This window comes from Pelophylax lessonae (assembly GCF_965119305.1).
Source record: "Pelophylax lessonae genome assembly, chromosome: 8".
NCBI classification, from domain to species: domain Eukaryota; kingdom Metazoa; phylum Chordata; class Amphibia; order Anura; family Ranidae; genus Pelophylax; species Pelophylax lessonae.
The window spans coordinates 196026597-196048059 of record NC_138775.1 but is presented as its reverse complement, the minus strand read 5'-3'; the positions used below and the strand labels follow the sequence as shown (position 1 = coordinate 196048059).

General features: G+C 49.2%; 1 protein-coding gene across 1 annotated transcript in view; it reads left to right on the top strand.

Annotated features, from left to right (window-relative positions):
* The window catches only part of BRDT (bromodomain testis associated), a gene marked incomplete at its 3' end in the record, with an annotated part of 211867 nt that overhangs the window by 12266 nt on the left and 178138 nt on the right, over positions 1-21463 (top strand). The gene's annotated exons all lie outside the window — the stretch shown is intronic.

Sequence of the window (21463 nt, the reverse complement as noted above, 5' to 3'; positions counted from 1 at the left end):
GGGGGAATCTGTGGGGGGCTCTGATGTAAGGGGGGTCTGTGGGGAGCTCTGATGTAAGGGGGGTCTGTGGGGGGCTCTGATGTAAGGGGGGTCTGTGGGGGGGTCTCTGATGTAAGGGGAGTCTGAGTGGGGGTCTCTGATGTAAGGGGGGTCTGTGGGGGGCTCTGATGTAAGGGGGTCTGTGGGGGGCTCTGATGTAAGGGGGGTCTGTGGTGGGCTCTGATGTAAGGGGGGTCTGGGGGGGGTCTCTGATGTAAGGGGAGTCTGAGTGGGGGTCTCTGATGTAAGGGGGGTCTGTGGGGAGCTCTGATGTAAGGGGGTCTGGGGGGGTCTCTGATGTAAGGGGGGTCTGTGGGGGGCTCTGATGTAAGGGGGTCTGGGGGGGTCTCTGATGTAAGGGGGGTCTGTGGTGGGCTCTGATGTAAGGGGGGTCTGTGGGGGGGCTCTGATGTAAAGGGAGTCTGTGAGGGTCTCTGATGTAAAGGGGTCTGTGGGAGTCTCTGATGTAAGGGGGGTCTGTGGTGGGCTCTGATGTAAGGGGGGGTCTGTGGGGGGGGCTCTGATGTAAAGGGAGTCTGTGAGGGTCTCTGATGTAAGGGGGTCTGTGGGGGTCTCTGATTTAAAATAGGTCTGTGGAGTGGGGGGTCTCTGATGTAAGGGGGGTCTGTGGAGGGTCTCTAATGTAAAGGGGGCTCTGAGGGTCTCTGATGTAAGGGGGGCTCTGTGGGGGGTCTATGATGTAAAGGGGGCTCTGTGGGGGGGGGGTCTGATGTAAGGGGAGTCTGTGGGGGGAACTTAGATGTAAAGGGGGCTCTGTGGGGGGTCTCTAATGTAAGGAGGGGCTCTGATGTAAGGGGGACTCTGTGGGGGTCTCTGATGTAAGGGGGACTCTGTGGGGGTCTCTGATGTAAGGGGGGCTCTGTGGGGGTCTCTGATGTAAGGGGGGCTCTGTGGGGGGTCTCTGATGTAAGGGGGGTCTCTAATGTTAGGGGGGCTAAGTTATTAGTGAACATAAAAAAGTTCCAAGAAAAGTCCAATGAATTGCCAAAAAGGTGCAATAAAATGTGCAAAAAAAATATTTATGGTGACAAAGCTGCTTCCACTAATCACCCCAAACTGACTCACCAGACTTAAATAAAAGCCGATGTATTTTATGGAATCACACTATGTTGATTCATTTTTTGCACATTGTAGAGGTTATGAATATTTAATTGTTATTTATCTAGTAGTGGTATATGATATGTATACTGTAGTAGCCATGCAGATTTAATTATTATTTTGCACTGTGCACTTTTTACAACAGAAACAGATTTGGGTGACATATTTATATATCATTTTAGGGTAAATACTATTTTTGCGCTGATTTTTTTCCCTGTTTTTATCTTGCTGCTGCACCCACTTGGAGTCAATTAGCAGCAAGTATACTCTTTAATAGTTTTTCAATAGATACAGCCATGTTTAGGGGGGTGCGAGAGGTGAGGATGGGGGGGGGGGGCGCCACAGGATTAGCTCGCACAGGGCGCCTGAACACCTAAGGCCGGCCCTGGGCGCATGCGTTCTGAAGGAACAGCCGCCTGTGCTGTTCCATCAGAGCCCTGGGCCGTGAACAGCAGGTCCCACGCGCATGCACGGGAGTGACGTCATCGCAGCTCCAGCCAATCAGATGGCCGAAGGATACAAACCCAGAAGGAAGATGGCTGAACATGTCATCTGTGTCACCAGTGAGCGGGCTGCGGGGGCTTCATTCTAAGGTAAGTATTTCATAATGAGCTAGTATGGAATGCATACTAGCTCATTGTGCTTTTTTCTTACAGGTGTGTATTTTTTGTTTTTTTTTTCCCTAACCGAAAACCAATCCACTGAATGCAGTTCCTCTCCAGACCCTGCCCTGCCAAACACTGATGAAGTGAACTCTTAACAAAAGTGATATTTATGACCATAAGGAAAAGTGCAAGGCATTGGTAAATGTTCATTTTGTTACCTTGGGTGACCACAAAAATAATGGTAGACCATATGGTCAAGGTGAAATGGCTGTTGCCAACCCTAAAAAATATGATTTTAGATGTGTAATGATATGACACACAGCAGAGGTAAAAGGTGGAGAAGAATTGGGCATCCTACAGGTTCAGGAGGGTAGTCTGGAAAGAAGCTTTAAACAGCTTATCTGTCTAGAGGGAGAACTTGAAAGAACTGAAATCCTTTAAAGGGGTCCCCTGACCTAAAAATGTCTGAAGGGCAAGACTATCAGTTTGTACTTCAGAAAGAGAGCAGGACACTGCTGCAGTCCTCTAGGAACGTTGTGGATGAAATTGGACCGGATTAAGCATTCAGTGTACATGGGGGGAAACTATTGAAGCTAAGATCAGAGTGTAAGAGAGTGCCCATATATAGAATGCAGAGAGGGACTAACTTAACTCCAAAGTTCCCACACCTATTGTTTGTTAAAAATGTGACCCCATAAAGGTAGAGAGAAAAAGGTTTAAAGAAATTCTGGACAGGCACTAGTCAGGAGATGGATACAAAGCAGAACAACAAAAACTATGTCTGCCTTCATTTCAGTCTGCAAAGCAATAAAATGTAAATATTTCAAAGGAGGGTGATTCTTACCCACTATATAATATAAATAAAAAAATGTATGTATGTGTAGCACCCTCCTAGGTAGGTGCTAGAGAGTAAGTATAGTTTTTGGCTCTGTCTATCAGAGGCAGGATCTGTGAGTTAGGTCTGCTCATGGTGCTCAGTGTGTGATTCATCTGGTCTAGGGGAGTGTTTCACGCTGGTTCAATAGGGCGGCATATTGGACAGTGGAGAAAACCTGACCAATGGGTACACAGACTTTGATAATGCCCCAATGATTGGCACAGACTGCTTGTCTCTGTGCATTGTGGGGTGTAGTATAAAAGCCAGGAGCACATGTGCTCTGGGTCTTTCGCTGGTGAGCAGAGTCCCGGAAAGAAGGTGGCGGCTGCCTCCTCTTCGACAGCAGTTGGTGTATGGTCACAGGCAGTCGGCCTGGTGAGCCAGAAGGAAGGAGCTGAACCCAGAGGTTCAGGAGAGCTGACTAGAGGGGTTGAGAAACTGGATAACCTGAAAAAACAGTATTGTGAGTACAGGGGATCATGTCCAGAGGCCTGACCAGGAAGGGGTCCACTCCAGAATAGAGTAGTCGGAGGGCGGCCGTCAGCTGGTGGATAGAAAGGAGGTGCTAGGCGAGTTCTCTGAAGATAAGTGCTAAGCAAGCTGTCTATTCAGGAACTTTACCTCCAGATTCATCTAGTGGCAAGTAGTGATGTCGCGAACTTAAAATTTGCCGTTCGCGAACGCGAATGTTCGCAAACCGGGCGAACCACCATAGAGTTCAATAGGCAGACAAATTTTAAAACCCACAGGGACTCTTTCTGGCCACAATAGTGATGGAAAAGTTGTTTCAAGGGGTCTAACACCTGGACTGTGGCATGCCGGAGGGGGATCCATGGCAAAACTCCCATGGAAAATTAGGTAGTTGACGCAGAGTCGGGTTTTAATCCATAAAGGGCATAAATCACCTAACATTCCTAAATTGTTTGGAATAACGTGCTTTTAAAACATCCAGTGTGTGAATACGATCAGGTATGATGTTGTATCGATCAAGTAGTGTAAGGGTTACGCCCGCTTCAGTGACAGACCAAACTCTGACAGACCAAACTCCCCGTTTAACAGTCAGTCAGTCAGTCCGTCCATTTGCACGACCGCAAACTCCCCATTTGCACAAGGTTGGATACCAAGCTAGCCATGTCCCGTTCCTTGTCCTCACTGACATCATTGAAGGTCTCTTCCTCCACCCAGCCAGCCACGTACAACACCAAGGGTCCCCGAAAGGTGACAACAAGCCCCCTGGGACGCCTGCTGTGCAGGGCCGGCCTTAGGTGTTCAGGCGCCCTGTGCGAGCTAATCCTGTGGCGCCCCCCCCCCCATCCTCACCTCTCGCACCCCCCTAAACATGGCTGTATCTATTGAAAAACTATTAAAGAGTATACTTGCTGCTAATTGACTCCAAGTGGGTGCAGCAGCAAGATAAAAACAGGGAAAAAAATCAGCGCAAAAATAGTATTTACCCTAAAATGATATATAAATATGTCACCCAAATCTGTTTCTGTTGTAAAAAGTGCACAGTGCAAAATAATAATTAAATCTGCATGGCTACTACAGTATACATATCATATACCACTACTAGATAAATAACAATTAAATATTCATAACCTCTACAATGTGCAAAAAATGAATCAACATAGTGTGATTCCATAAAATACATCGGCTTTTATTTAAGTCTGGTGAGTCAGTTTGGGGTGATTAGTGGAAGCAGCTTTGTCACCATAAATATTTTTTTTGCACATTTTATTGCACCTTTTTGGCAATTCATTGGACTTTTCTTGGAACTTTTTTATGTTCACTAATAACTTAGCCCCCCTAACATTAGAGACCCCCCTTACATCAGAGACCCCCCACAGAGCCCCCCTTACATCAGAGACCCCCCACAGAGTCCCCCTTACATCAGAGCCCCTCCTTACATTAGAGACCCCCCACAGAGCCCGCTTTACATCATAGACCCCCCACAGAGCCCCCCTTACATCAGAGACCCTCAGAGCCCCCTTTACATTAGAGACCCTCCACAGACCCCCCTTACATCAGAGACCCTCAGAGCCCCCCTTACATCAGAGACCCCCACAAAGCCCCACATACATCAGAGACCCCCCACAGAGCCCCACTTACATCAGAGACCCCCCACGGAGCCCCCCCTTACATCAGAGACCCTCAGAACCCCCCTTACATCAGAGAACCCCACAGAGCCCCCCTTACATCAGAGACCCTCAGAGCCCCACTTACATCGGAGACCCCCCACAGAGCCCCACTTACATCAGATACCCCCCCCTCAGAGCCCCCCTTACATCAGAGACCCCCCACTGAGCCCCCCCTTACATCAGAGACCCTCAGAGCCCCACTTACATCAGAGACCCCCCACAGAGCCCCACTTACATCGGATACCCCCCAAAGACCCCCTTACATCAGAGACCCCCCCCTCAGAGCCCCCTTTACATCAGAGACCCCCCACAGAGCCCCCTTTACATCAGATACCCACCACAGACCCCCTTACATCAGAGACCCCCCACAGAGCCCCCCTTACATCAGAGACCCCCACAGAGTCCCCCTTACATCAGAGACCCCCCACAGAGCCCCCCCTACATCAGAGACCCCCACAGAGTACCCCTTACATCAGAGCCCCTCCTTACATTAGAGACCCCCCCCACAGAGCCCCCTTTACATCTAAGTTCCCCCCCACAGACTCCCCTTGCATCAGACCCCCCCACAGAGCCCCCTTTACATCATAGACCCACCACAGAGCCCCCCTTACATCAGAGACCCTCAGAGCCCCCTTTACATTAGAGACCCTCCACAGACCCCCCTTACATCAGAGACCCCCCACCCCACAGACCAATTTTAAATCCGAGACCCCCACAGACCCCCTTACATCAGAGACCCTCACAGACCCCCCTTACATCAGAGCCCCCCACAGACCCCCCTTACATCAGAGCCCACCACAGACCCCCCTTACATCAGAGCCCACCACAGACCCCCCTTACATCAGAGCCCCCCACAGACCGCCCTTACATCAGAGACCCCCCCAGACCCCCCTTACATCAGAGCTCCCCACAGACTCCCCTTACATCAGAGCCCCCCACAGATTCCCCCTTACATCAGAGCCCACCACAGACCCCCTTACATCAGAGACCCCCCTTACATCAGAGCCCCCCACAGACCAGCCCTTACTTCCGAGCCCCCCCTTACATCAGAGCCCCCCCCTTACATCAGAGCTCCCCACATACCCCCATTACATCAGAGACCCCCCCCCCCAGACCCCCCTTGCATCACAGCCCCCCACGCATTACTTCAGAGCCCCCCTTACATTTGTTACTGGGGCAGGAGAGAGGGTAAGATTACTTACCCCAGGATGAAGGCTCACGCTGCAGCTTTTCTTCTGTGTAGTGTTAAAATTCCCGCCCACACATCCCCGGAGAGTGTGGGCGGGGCAGACCCAGGAGGAGAGGGGAGGGGATGGGGGGAGGAGGACGATCTCTCTCTCTCTCTCCTCTCGCGTCCCTGAAGCTGAGCTGTGTGTGAGATACACAGCTCAGCCGTGCAGAGAGTCAGAACTCGGAGACACAGGTACAGCCGCACAGCGGGAGGTAAGCGGCGGCCTGTGTTAACCCTCTCCAGGCCGCGGTCGCCGCATACCTCCCGCTGTGCGGCTTCATCATTTGCGAGCTGTGATGGCCGCACGGCGCCCCTATTGCCCATGGCGCCCTGTGCGGCCGCACAGCTCGCACACCCCAAAGGCCGGCCCTGCTGCTGTGGTTGGTCTTCCACCTTCCTCCTCTGACTTCTCTTCTTCAGACTCCTCTCTCTGCGTTGCCACAGGTCCAGCAATCAACAACGACAAGGCTGCTTCTGGTGGTGATGGGGACCACAACTCTTCCTCTTAATGCTCATCTACGGCCTGATCCAATACTTTTCGCAGGGCACGCTCCAGAAAAAATGCATATGGGATGAGGTCGATGATGTTGCCTTGGGTTTGACTGACCAGGTTTGTCACCTCCGAAAAAAGGACGCATGAGCCTACAGCCATTGTGCATGAGCTTTCAGTAACGCGGCCAAAAAATACCCAGCTCCGCAGAGGCTGCCCTCTTTTTTTTTTAAATTAAAGAAAACTGTTTTTTCTATGAAAAATTATCCCGCGGATCGCTTTTGGTCTGTTCACAATGAAGCAAAGACCTTATCATCTGGGGTGTGCCAACACACTCCTAGAGGTGATCGCTTCATTGTGATACGCAAGCCCCTTCACCACAACAAGGTAACGATCACGAAGGGGAATTGACACATGTATGTGCCTTTTTTTTTGTTTTTTGTTTTTTTGCAGCCACAGTGTAGCACCAGAGGCCAGAAAAATTAGGCATGTACACATGCATGAAAAAGTAGGTATTGTTGCAGCCGCTGCTGTAAAATTTAGGTTTTCAAGGCAGAAAGTGCACTAAAACGTTGCGGCTTGAACCGTAGTTGGTGGCGGAGACGTCACGTAAGTCATCCGGCATGCAGAGATTAAATACAGCAGCGTGTGGACCATTTTTAGCCCAAGGCATCTCATCAGGGCTTTTTTAGTCAAATGCATCCCCCACTGTCAGTCCCTTCGGGATCCATGCCTCATTCATCTTAATAAAGGTGAGGTAATCGAGACTTTTTTGACCTAGGAGACTTCTCTTCTCAGTGACAATACCTCCTGCTGCGCTGAAGGTCCTTTCTGACAGGACACTTGAAGCGGGGCAGGCCAGAAGTTCAATGGCAAATTGGGATAGCTCAGGCCACAGGTCAAGCCTGCACACCCAGTAGTCAAGGGGTTCATCGCTCCTCAGAGTGTCAATATCTGCAGTTAAGGCAAGGTAGTCTGCTACCTGTCGGTCAAGTCGTTCTCTGACGGTGGACCCTGAAGGGCTGTGGCGATGCGTAGGACTAAAAAAGCTCTGCATGTCCTCCATCAACAAGACGTCTGTAAAGCGTCCTGTCCTTGCCGGCGTGGTTGTGGTAGGAGGAGGATTACTTTCACCTCTTCCCCTGTTGGATTCCCGTTGTGCTGTGACATCACCCTTATATGCTGTGTAAAGCATATTTTTCAACTTATTTTGTAGATGCTGCATCCTTTGCGACTGCCGGTAATTTGGTAACATATCAGAGACTTTCTGCTTATACCGGGGGTCTAGTAGCATGGCCACCCAGTACAGGTCGTTCTCCTTCAGCCTTTTTATACGAGGGTCCCTCACCAGGCATGACAGCATGAAAGACCCCATTTGCACAAGGTTGGATACCGAGCTACTCATGTCCAATTCCTCGTCCTCACTGATGTCATTAAAGGTGTGTTCTTCCCCCCCAGCCACATACAACACCATGGGTACCAGATAGGTGACAACGAGCACCCTGGGATGCCTGCTGTGGTTGGTGTTCCTCCTCCTCCTCAAAGCCACATTCCTCCTCTGACTCCTCTTCCTCAGACTCCTCTTCCAGTGTTGCCGCAGGTCCAGCAAGTGATGGTAAGGCTCTTTCTGGTGGTGGTGATGGTGACCACAACTCTTCCTCTTCACGCTCATCTACGGCCTGATCCAGCACTCTTTGCAGGGCACGCTCCTGGAAGAAAACATATGGGATGATGTCGCTGATGGTGCCTTCGGTGCGACTGACTAGGTTTGTCACCTCCTCAAAAGGACGCATGAGCCTACAGGCATTGCGCATGAGCGTCCAGTAACGTGGCAAAAAAATACCCAGCTCCGCAGAGGCTGTCCTAGCACGCCGGTCATACAAATACTCGTTGACCGCTTTTTCTTGTTGGAGCAGGCGGTCGAACATTAGCAGTGTTGAATTCAAACGTGTCGGGCTGTCGCAAATCAAGCGCCTCACTGGCATGTTGTTTCGCCGCTGAATATCTGAAAAGTGCGCCATGGCCGTGTAGGAACGCCTGAAATGGCCACACACCTTCCTGGCCTGCTTGAGGACGTCCTGTAAGCCTGGGTACTTCTGCACAAAGCGTTGTACAATCAGATTCAACACATGTGCCATGCACGGCACATGTGTCAACTTGCCAAATTCAATGCCGCCAACAAATTGCTTCCGTTGTCACACACCACTTTGCCGATCTCCAGTTGGTGCCCGGTCAGCCACTGATCCACCTGTGCGTTCAGGGCGGACAGTAGTGCTGGTCCGGTGTGACTCTCTGCTTTCAGGCAAGTCAACCCCAGGACAGCGTGACACTGTCGTATCCGGCATGTGGAATAGCCCCTGGGGAGCTGGGGGGGTGCAGTTGGTGTGGAGCAAGACACAACAGCAGAAGAGGACTCAGCCGAGGAGGTTAGCAAAGAGGATGGAGTAGGATGAGTAGAGGAGGTGGCAGCAGGCCTGCCTGCAAGTCGTGGCGGTGTCACCAACTCCTCTGCAGTAGAGCCACGCATTCCATGCTTGGCAGCCGCCAGCAGGTTTACCCAATGAGCAGTGTAAGTGATATACCTGCCCTGACCGTGCTTTGCAGACCAGCTATCAGTGGTCAGATGGACCCTTGCCCCAACACTGTGTGCCAGACATGACATGACTTCCTTTTCCACAATGGAGTACAGGTTGGGGATTGCCTTTTGTGAAAAATAATTTCGGCCGGGTACCTTCCACTGCGGTGTCCCAATAGCCACAAATTTTTTGAAGGCCTCAGACTCCACCAGCTTGTATGGTAAAAGCTGGCGGGCTAAGAGTTCCGACAAGCCAGCTGTCAGACGCCGGGCAAGGGGGTGACTCTGTGAGATTGGCTTCTTACGCTCAAACATTTCTTTGACAGACACCTGACTGTGGGCAGGTGAGCAGGAATTGCTGAAGGTGAGAGGCGGAGGGGCGGGTTGTTGATAGGGGGCAAGGAGGACAGCAGTGGTTGATGTGGCTGAAGATGCTGGACCAGGAGGAAGATGGCGGCTTTCAGTTTGTGTGCTGCTTTTACTCATGTGTTGATCCCATAGGCGTTTGTGATGTGAGGTCATGTGCCTTCGCAAAGCAGTTGTACCTAGGTGGGTGTTGGACTTCCCACGACTCAGTTTCTTTTGGCACAGGTTACAAATGGCATCGCTGATATCAGAGGCAGACCCACAAAAAAAATGCCACATTGCTGAGCTTTGCAATGACGGCATTCTGGTGGTGGCCACAGCTTGCGTTGATTGGCGTGCTGTCTGGCTGACCCCGGGTGCCGAATCTACATGCTGTCTGACTGTGCCACTAGCTCCTTGCGATGACCTCCCCCTGCTTCCAACTTGTCTCCTCCTCCTCCTCCTCTCTGTCTCCCCATCTGAACTTTCCCCCTCTTCTTCTGCTCTTCGAGCAGGCATCCAGGTGACATCCACGGACACATCGTCATCATCAGTCGCTTCACTTGACAATTCAACAAAGGCAGCAGCAGCAGGTACATCAACATCATCATCATCACAATGTACGTCCATGTGTATAATGCTGCCTGACTGAGACATATCCCCGTTATCTACATCCTCTGGCACTAATGGTTGCGCATCACTTATTTCTTCCAACTGATGTGTAAATAACTCCTCTGACAGATCAAGTGAAGCGGCTGTGGTGCTAGTGTTGGTGGTGGTGCCGGCGGGCGGGCGAGTGGTAAATTGAGAGGTGCCCGAAGCTGAGCTGGAGGAGGATGGTGCATTAAGGTTCCGAGCGGAAGCTGTGGACGATTGGGTGTCCTGTGTAAGCCAGCCAACTATGTCCTCAGAATTTTTTGAGTTCAGGGTCTGTGGCCTCTGAACACTTGGCATTATTCTAGGGCCAAAGGAAATCACAGCACCACGACCACGACGGCCCTTGCGGGGTGGCCTGCCTCTGCCTGTCATTTTTTTTTTTTTTTTTTAGATTTGTGGTACTATGAGTGCAAGGTGCTGTGCCACCCTATAGGAGTGTTGAGCAGTGGGTACAGTACACTCTGTGGACCTGAAAGTGACTGGCAGCCCAGGCAAGTCTGCAATTATAAAAAAATATATATATATATATTTGCAAGCTGCTGTGCCACCGTATATATCGGTGGTGGTTGGGCAGTGGCACTGCAGTGGGCACAGTACACTCTGTGGACCTGACAGTCACTGGCAGCCCAGGCAAGTCTGCAATTATAAAAAATATATATATTTAATTTGCAAGCGGCTGTGCCACCGTATATATCAGTGGTGGGTGGGCAGTGGCTTTGCAGTGGGCACAGTACACTCTGTGGACCTGACAGTCACTGGCAAGTCTGCAATTATAAAAAAATATATATATATATTTAATTTGCAAGCTGCTGTGCCACCGTATATATCAGTGGTGGGTGGGCAGTGGCACTGCAGTGGGCACAGTACACTCTGTGGACCTGACAGTCACTGGCACCCAGGCAACTGCAATTATAAAATATATATATTTTTAATTTGCAAGCTGCTGTGCCACCGTATTGATCAGTGGTGGGTGGGCAGTGGCACTGCAGTGGGGACAGTAAACTCTGTGGACCTGACAGTCACTGGCAGCCCAGGCAACTGCAATAAAAATATTTTTTTTTTCAATTTGCAACAAGATGCTGTGCCACCGTATATATATCAGTGGTGGGCACTGCAGTGGGTACAGTACACTCTGTGGACCTGACATAAATGGTGATAAATGGGGAGTACTTGGATTGGGCGGGTGTGGAAAGTGGGGTCCCCCCAAGGATCTGTCCTGGGACCAATCCTGTTTAATGTATTCATAAACCATCTAGAGGAGGGGATATCCAGCACAATCTCTGTATTTGCGGCTGATACTAAACTAAGCAGGACAATAACCTTACAAGCCGACCTGAACAAAATAATTTGGTGGGCAACTACATGGCAGATGAGGTTTAATGTTGAAAAATGTAAGGTAATGCACTTGGGCGTCAGAAATAGAGATGTCCCGAACTGTTCGCTGGCGAACAGTTCCCGGCGAACTTCGCATGTTCGCCTTCGCCTCGGCGGGCGAACATATGCGATGTTCGGTCCGCCTCCTATACATCATCATTGAGCAAACTTTGACCCTGTACCTCACAGTCAGCAGGCACATTCCAGCCAATCAGCATACCCTCCCTCCCAGACCCTCCCACCTCCTATAAAAAAGCAAGGGCAGCATCCATCTTGGATTCATTCTGAAGCTGCAGTGTTAGAGCAGGGAAAGTGCTGCTGCTGAATTAATAGGGAAATGATTAGCTAGGCCAGTGTTCTGTGTCCACTCCTGCTGTAAGGACAGCATCCTGACAGCACCCCAAAAAGCCCTTTTTAGGACTGGTATATCAGTCTGCTTTTATTTTTTATTTTTTCTATATATTTATCAGGCATCTTTGGAGGCAGGCATGACTTTTTTTGGATTAGTGTCGGGGGGGGGGGGGGGGGTCTAAAAAGTGTACCTGTGAAGTTTCAGCTCTGTAGCATGTCCTGAACCAGAAAAAAAGATCATTTTTCAGTAGAGCAGAGATGTTGAGACCCTCCTTTTACACCTATATGATCTTTCTTTTCTCGTTCTGGACATGCTACAGAGCTGAAACTTCACAGGTACACTTTTTAGACCCCCCCCCCCCCCCCCAGACACTAATCCAAAAAAAGTCATGCCTGCCTCCAAAAATGCCCGATAAATGCCTGCAAGAAAAAACGCCGTAGGGAAGCCGTATTCCTGTTCTAATAAAAATTATAAGAAAAATGCTAATTTCTTGGGGGGTTACAGGTACACTTTTTAGACCCCCCAGACACTAAATCCAAAGAATTTTTTTTTTTTTTTAATTTTTCCAATAATTGGCTCTCTATTAAAAATGACAATTTTTTAGAACTTTTTTTGTGTGATTGATAGTCCCTGGGGCATGACCCAGAACCCTAGGCACTTTTTAGGGGCATTTATTGGGTTTTAGGGCTTCAAAATTGTGTTTTTTGATTACTGAAGTTCGGGTCCCATTGATTTCAAAGGGGTTCTGAAATCCGGGCCGAACTTTCGGGAGGTTCGGGTGTTCTGGTCGAAACTAACTCTTCAAAAGTTCGATCATCCCTAACTGTAACACTAATACTATGTATCAAATCCGAACCCTAACCCTATGTATATAACCCTAACCCTCTATATCTAACCCTAACCCACTAACCCTAGGTATCTAACCCTAGCCCTAAGTATCTAACCCTAACCCCTAACCCCCAATCCTAGCCCTAGACAAGCCCTAACCCAAACCTCACCCAACCCTAACCACTAACCCCTAACCTTAACCCCTAATCCTAACCACTAACCTTAGCCCCAACCCTAACCCTAACCCTAAACTATAACCCTAACCCTCTAACCCCAACCCTAACCCTCTAACTATAACCATAAACCTAACTGTAACACCCTAACCCTCAAACCCTAACCCTAATCCTAACACTCTAACCCGAACCCTAAGTATCTAACCCTATCCCTAACTCTAACCCTAACCTTAACTGTAAGTATCTATCCCTAACCCTAAGCCCTAACCCTCTAACCATAACCTTAACCCTTACCCTAAACCTAACCCTAATCCTAACTCTCTAACCCGAAGTATTTAACCCTAACCCTAGCCCTAAAAATAACCCTAGCCCTAATTCTAACCCTAACCCTCTAACCCTAATTCTCTAAACCTAGCACTAAAAAAAACCCTAACCCTAGCCGAAACCATAGCCCTAATGCTAATCCTAACTCTAACCCTAGCTCTAGGCCTGACCCTAACCCTAACCTTAACCCTAACCTTTAACCCAAACCCTAAACTCTAACCCTAACCCCAAACCCTATCCAACCTTAAAACAAACTCTATCTAACCCTAAATCCCTAACCCTAAATTCTAACCCTAACCCTCTAACCCTAAGCACTAAAAATAACCCTAGCCCTAACCCTAATTCTAACCCTAACTCTAGGTCTGACCCTAACCTGAATTTTAAACCCTAAGCCATAACCCTAACTCTAACCCTAACCCTTAAAGCCCAGTTCCTGTCCCATTTTGGTTGGTTCTGGTCTGTTTGCGGTTGTTTGCGGTGCGTTAAATGGGGAGTTTGGTCTGTCAGAGTTTGGTCTGTCACTGTGAAGCGGGCGTAACCCTTACACTACCTGACCAACATCATACCTGATCGTATTCACACACTGGATGATTTAAAGCACGTTATTCCAAACAATTTAGGAATGTTGGGTGATTTATGCCCTTTATGGATTAAAACCCGACTCTGAGTCAACTACGTCATTTTCCATGGGAGTTTTGCCATGGATCCCCCTCCGGCATGCCACAGTCCAGGTGTTAGTCCCCTTGAAACAACTTTTCCATCACTATTGTGGCCAGAAAGAGTCCCTGTGGGTTTTAAAATTCGCCTGCCTATTGAAGTCTATGGCGGTTCGCCCTGTTCGCGAACATTTGCGGAAGTTCGCGTTCGCCGTTCGCGAACATTAAATTTTATGTTCGCGACATCTCTAGTTAGAAATACGAATGCAAGGTACTCACTAGGGTGGGGGGGGGGGGGGGCCTCGGGGTGAATCCTCTAGTCCTAGTGGACAACAGGCTTGGCAGTGGCATGTGATGCCAAGCCGCTGTAAGCAAAGCCAACAAAGCCAACAGACGGCATGCATAAAAAAGGGGATTCACACCAGAAATAGATTATTCTCTCACTCTACAAGACTCTGGTCTGGCCACACCTGGAGCATGCCGTCCAGTTCTGGGCACTGGTCCTCAGAAAGGATGTGCTGGTACTGGAGAGGGTCCAGAGAAGGGCGACAACAATAATTGTACAACAATTATAATAATTACGGGAATGGAGGATCTCGGCTATGAGGGAAGTCTACAAGCATTGAACTTATTCTCTCTGGAGAAGAGATGCTTGAGAGGGAATATATCAATGTACAAACATTGTACTGGTGACCCGAGCATAAGGAACAAACTTTTCAGAGAAAGGTAATACAATAAGACCCGTGGCCACTCACTAAAACTATATATATATATATATATATATATATATATATATATATACATTTTGTTTTAATGTGTATGTAGCACCCTCCTAGGTAGGTGCTAGGCAGGTAAAACGTAGTTGCTCTATCTGCTTTTCTCTATCGCTCATTGACAGACGTAGTCTTCTTTATTCTCAAGAGCTGGGTTATGTTGTCTCCGCAGGAGTAGGACTAGGCAGAATGACAAAACGTTCTGGCTCCACCCTAGGGGGCAGTCCCTGAGGGTATATCCTCCCTCTCTCTGCTACAGGGAATCAGTTTTTTTCTGTCTAGTCAGGAGTAAGGACCTAAGCTCCTTGCTGGGATCTTTTGGTCCTGGCAAGACTTTTTTTTCTTTAAGAAAAAGACATTTTTTAGGTAGTTTTCTCCAGTGTTTTTTTCCTGTGAGATCTTCAAGCAAAAATGCCGGACTGGGCGACACTTGTGGTCACCCCAGCCGGCCTACGAGCGCGTGCAGACCAGGCATTGCGCTTGGTCGGCCGCGACATATTCAAGTAAGTATGCGGGGCCGGGCGACGGGCTGGATGTGAGATCCAGTGGTCACCCCGGTTTCTGCCTAAAAGGCGCGTGCAGACCAGTGCGCTGAGTCGGCCGCGACGGAGTTCCAGTAAAGGGACTGACTTTGCGAGTTAAAGCTCGCTTGGACGCCAGGACCAGAGAGTCGAGGCGTCCACAAACCCCCACCCCGGTGGAGAGGGTATTATGAAGAGAGGGTGCCTGTCGGTTCGGTATGGTGAGTAAAACGTTCCCTTTTTTTCCTCATTTATGAGGCAGTATATATTATGGGCCCCTCCATATATGGTCAGTATATATCTGACACTTACAAGTCCCCCTTGTAATACAGCATGTGTTTGTGGGAAGTGGACTTGGTTCAAGAGCTAACACTCTACCCAGCAGACTGTAACATTACAGCAGACATAGGAGGTATAATCCTACCTTATGTGCAGTGTATCTCTGTAGATCCATATGTCACCTCTCAGCAGAGTGCAGGTGGATGTGCTGGGAAGACGATATCGGCGGTCCGCCGCCATTTTGCCGTAGACCGAATACATATATGTCCTCAGGTCACGCCGGCCGCCATGTTTTTGGAGTCTTATGTCTCTTCTATGGGGGCGGCCATGTTTTGTGAGCCCAGCTTCCTCGTGGAGGGCTGGGAACGCCGGAAGGCGTACACAGGGGGCGGAGCCACGCCTTCTGCCCGGGGAAAAAGCAAACAGCTCCTTCCAGTCTGTGTAAGACAGACGCTGGCTGCAGTTTGTTGGAAAACTGCACTGCATCGGTTGGTGAGCCTTGGGGGTCCCTCTCTCTCTCTCTGGGATCGAGAAGCAGGTACTCTGAGGGGCGCTATTGCGCTAGGGGGAGACACACAAAAAAAAAAAAAAAAGTTTTTTTGTTTATTGCTGGCAAAGTGTCCTTTATTAACATGGACCCTGCCACTCATGTATCTCCTCCGGATCCCCTCGAGGGGTCTGCAGGATCCTCCAGCACCCCATTGACAATTGAATCTTTGTCAGCTATTATGGAAACTTTTGTGTCCCGGGTGGAAGTGGCTTGTCAGGGACAGGGCGCAAGAAAGCGACCCCCGCCTAACCCCTTATTATCTGAAACCTCGGATTCAGACTCTGAGCCTATTTCTGCAGTTGCAGGTACTTCATCTGGTATTGGTGTCTCGGGTCCTGTCTCTTCAGACAGTGAGGAGGATGTTTCGGCATCTGCCATAGCCCGAGAGGAAGCGTTGGTAAACGCACTCATTGTATCTGTTCAAGAGACTTTAAGGTTACAGGGTATTCCATCAGAAATAGCTGAAACTGAGATCCCTTTTGGGACTAAAAAGCGCATCAAAGTGGCAAAGGTTTTTCCATTGCCCAAATGTTTTGGCAATCCAATCGATGAAGAATGGCGTCTGCCAAAACGCACTTTTAATATTTCCAAACGCATTGACAGGCGTTATCCGTTTGAGGAAACCCTTATTAAGAAATGGACAGAACCACCTGTGGTGGATTCACCTATTGCTAGATTGAATAAAGCCACGGTTATTCCTTTAGAAGACGCTCCGTCTTTTAAAGATCCAGTGGATCGCAAGATAGAAGCTATGTCTCGCACCATGTTTTCCTTGATTGGATCAGCTTTCAGGCCAATAATTGCTATTGGTCTGGTTTCGCAGGCTGTAACTGAATGGACCAAGTGGTTACGCCGGGACTTAGAAGAAGTCCCTCAGGCGGTATCAGATTTGTTGGAACAAATGATACAGGGGTTACAGTTTGTATGTGATGCGGCGTTAGACGCCACTCCATTAATGGCGCGAGCATCAGTCTCAGCAGTGGTTCTCAGGCGTACACTGTGGCTAAAAGGCTGGATAGCCGACCAAGGTTCCAAAAAAGCATTGGCTAATATCCCCTTTTCAGGAGAGCGTCTATTTGGAGCCAACTTAGATGAGATCATTAAGGATCTCACCGGTGGAAAAAGCACCTTTTTACCGCAAAATTTTAAAGGTAAAGGAACTCGTCAAAGACGAGGGCCTTCTTTTTCTGCTCACAAGAGGTTTTTTCGTCCAGCGGGTGAAAAAACTAAGTCCTCCAAAGCTCCTGCAGGAGGCGTCAGGGGTCGGTGGTCGGGCAAGCAAAAGCCCGCCCCCTCCAGACCTGAAGATAAACCATCCAAAGCCTGAAGGTGCGCCCCCACCCATAACTGGGGTGGGGGGACGTCTTCGCCGGTTCCCGGATCCATGGCTTTCCAGAATCCCGGACAAATGGGTTTGCGAAGTCATAAAGTCAGGGTACAAGATCGAGTTTCGATCTCTCCCACCGGCGCGATTCTTCCCTTCCAATATCCGACTATCTCCGGATCGTCTAGAAGATCTGCGGAGAGCAGTCACAGATCTACTACAACAAGGAGTGGTAGTCCACGTTCCTTGGACAGAACGGTTTCAAGGGTTTTATTCAAACCTGTTTACAATACCCAGGAAAGAGGGCAAAGTGCGTCCAATTCTGGACTTAAGAGCGCTCAATTCTTTCGTCAACATAAGAAGATTCAGAATGGAGTCCATTCGCACGGTAGCAGCCTTCCTGCATCCAGGGGATGTCCTAGCGTCCATAGACATCAAGCACTTCTGCGCCAAAGAGGTATATCGATTCTAGGTTACCTAGACGATCTTCTGCTTCATGCAGAATCTCCTCAGACCTTGCTACAAAACATAGAAATTACTATGATTTCTTTACAGGAATTCGGGTGGCTGGTGAACCAGCAAAAGTCATTTCTGGTTCCCACCCAGAGGCTCGAATATCTGGGTCTAATTCTAGACACAGTCAGGACGAGAGTTTTCCTTCCGGTAGGGAAACTTCGAAAGATTCAATCAGCAGTCCAGTTGTTACTGTCCAACAGCTGGTCTTCCCTTCGGACGTGCATGAGGGTTCTGGGGTTGATGGTGGCTTCATTCGAAGCAGTCCCATTTGCCCAGTCCCATACCCGAATTCTTCAGCAAGAGATTCTTCTCAGATGGAATCGGAATCCGGAATCCCTGGACAATCAGATACGATTGAGCAAACAGACCAGAGAATCTCTGGTTTGGTGGCTTCGGTCTCCAATGCTCAGCCAGGGAAAGTCATTTCTGCCAATATATTGGACGATAGTGACCACGGATGCCAGTCTATCCGGATGGGGAGGAATTCTTGGTCAGTTATCTGTCCAGGGACTTTGGTCCCCGGAAGAATCCAGATTACCGATAAATGTATTGGAACTGAGAGCGATCAGACTTTGTCTGATTCACTGGACCGAGCAGCCCCAGGGCAGCCCGGTTCGGATCCAGTCGGACAATGCCACGGCCGTGGCTTATGTCAATCATCAGGGGGGCACCAAGAGTGTCCGAGCGGCCAAAGAAGTGGCTTGCATTCTTCGCTGGGCGGAACGATTTGTTCCAGCAATCTCTGCGGTGTTCATTCCGGGGGTGGAGAATTGGCAGGCAGATTATCTCAGCCGTCAGACCCTGGATCAGGAGGAATGGTCCCTCCATCCAGACGTTTTCCACCAGTTGTGCCTACGGTGGGGCACACCGGATGTGGATCTGTTGGCATCACGATTCAACAGGAAAGTTCAGAGATTCGTGGCTCGCTCCCGCGATCCTCTAGCAGAAACCGCAGACGCACTGATCGCCCCGTGGGGGCAATACCAGCTAATATATGCCTTCCCTCCTCTCGTGTTACTGCCAAGACTTCTTCGCAGGGTAGAGGAGGAAGGAATCCCAGTAATCCTGGTAGCTCCGGACTGGCCTCGTCGAGCTTGGTACGCCGACATGGTCAGACTGGTGGCGGACGTCCCGTGGAGACTTCCTCTCAGGGAGGATCTACTGTCTCAGGGACCGATCTTCCATCCTGCTTTACGATCGCTGGCTTTAACGGCCTGGCTATTGAGACCCAGGTGCTGAAGGACAAAGGTTTGTCAGCTTCAGTTATTCCTACTCTAGTTGAAGCAAGGAAAGCGACTTCCAGAAAGATTTATCATCGCACATGGAAGTCCTACATTGCATGGTGTGAACCTTTGGGGTTCCGTCCTCGGTCTTATTCGATTAGTCGAATATTGGCTTTTCTGCAACAAGGGGTTGAGCAGAAACTGGCCTTGAGTACTATCAAGGGTCAGGTCTCAGCATTAGCCATCTTCTTTCAGAAGCCTTTGGCTACTCATTCCTTGGTGCGGAATTTCATCCAGGGGGTGCGACATCTGGCTCCGCCAGTGCACGCGCCGTTACCCCCCTGGGATCTTAATTTAGTGTTGTCGGTTCTTCAGAAACCTCCCTTTGAAGATATTAGGGAGATTCCTCTACCCACGTTGTCCCAGAAGGTGGCCTTCTTGGTGGCTATTACTTCTGCACGCAGGGTGTCAGAACTGGCCGCATTATCTTGTCGTTCACCATATCTGGTGGTTCATAGAGATAAGGTGGTTCTTCGTCCGAATCCATCCTTCCTACCAAAAGTAGTTTCAGAATTTCATCTGAATGAAGAAATTGTATTACCTTCCCTGTGTCCTAAGCCCAGTCATCCTCGGGAATTTGCTTTGCACTCCTTGGATGTGGTCCGGGCGATCAGGGTATACTTGAAAACGACAGACTCGTTTCGCAAGACGGATTCACTTTTTGTGATCCCAGATGGACCCAAAAAGGGGTTGCCTGCATCTGCCGCGACCATTTCCAAATGGATCAGACAGACGGTAGTACAGGCTTATTCTATTAAGGGTCGGGAGCCCCCGTTCCCTGTTAAGGCGCACTCCACTCGGGCACTTAGTGCGTCATGGGCCTTTCGCCATCAGGCGTCAGTGGTCCAGGTGTGCAAGGCGGCTACCTGGTCGTCGGTGCATACCTTCTCTAAACATTATAAAGTTGATGTAATGGCATCGTCTGATGCCTCATTTGGCCGCAAGGTTTTGCAGGCCGCAATTTGAGGAGACCAGTGGTCTACCTCGAGGGTTTTTTTCCGTTGGAAAATTTTTTCTTTTAGTCTCATTCTTTGTTTATAATGAGCCTTTAAAACTTCTAGTTTGGCACCGGTTGGGCCTACTAGATTGGATTTGATTTTGTCAATCCCACCCCTCATTTGTGGCACTGCTTCTGGATGTCCCAGCTCTTGAGAATCAAGAAGACTACGTCTGTCAATGAGCGATAGAGAAAAATGGATTTTTGTAAGAACTTACCGTAAAATCCTTTTCTCTTAAGCTCATTGACAGACGTAGTACCCGCCCCTCTATCATTGAGTTGGGTTGGGTTAATTTCTCTGTACTGCTTTAAACAGAACTGATTCCCTGTAGCAGAGAGAGGGAGGATATACCCTCAGGGACTGCCCCCTAGGGTGGAGCCAGAACGTTTTGTCATTCTGCCTAGTCCTACTCCTGCGGAGACAACATAACCCAGCTCTTGAGAATCAAGAAGACTACGTCTGTCAATGAGCTTAAGAGAAAAGGATTTTACGGTAAGTTCTTACAAAAATCCATTTATCAGGGGAGCCTGATCAGTAGTTAGGCCTGCTGGGTGTGCTTGATGTGCGATTCATGAGGGCTGAGGGGGTGTCCCCACTGTATCCAATGAGGAGGCTTGTTGGACAGAGGAGGAAACCTGGCCAATGACGCACAGGCTTTTGTTCTGTCTCACACAGAGAGGGGCCACCTGGGATAGGGTATAAAGGCCAGGAGCACATGTAGAAGGGGGTCTTTGGGCGGGAAGCCAAGTCCCAGAAGGAGGGTGATGGCCGTCTCCTCTTCTGAAGGTGTGGAAGGTGATCACAGGCAGTCGGCCTAGTGGACCAACAAAGTGTGGCTGAACTCAGAGGTCCAGTGGAAGCTGACTGAGGAGGTGAAGGCAGAGCAACTCTGGAAAAAGTGTCTGTGAGTACAGGGGAGCTTGCCAGGTCTGCCCAGGAAGGGGACCACTCCAGTGGCTAAAGTCAGCGGATGGGTGTCAGCACACAGGCAGTGAAAGTAAAGGGAGTGCCAAGTTATTAACCCTGAAGAGTATATTAAAGTGGGAACAGTTAATCTAACTTCACTTAAGTGGCAAGGTGAAGCAGCGGGCTTGCCGCATTCTACAGTCAATTGTCCTCAGGATTTGTAAATGGTTAACGTTGGGAGTATCCCACTCATCCTTTCTCCTATCCCAGTTCTAAATAAAACACAAAAAAAACACATCCCCTGGACTGATCATTGACTGAGCCAAGGACTGTATTTGATGTTAATCTACTTTCAGTTGCCAGGGGAACCCAAGAAGTGTAAAAATGTATTATAAAATCTAGACTTGTATTAGAACAAGTATTTTTCAATCTTTCATATGGAAGGATATCTCTTTTATAGAGTGGACCCATACGTTTTTTTTTTTCTCTTGGTATGGTGTTTCTTTAATCCCAGTTTTTTTTTTTTTTTT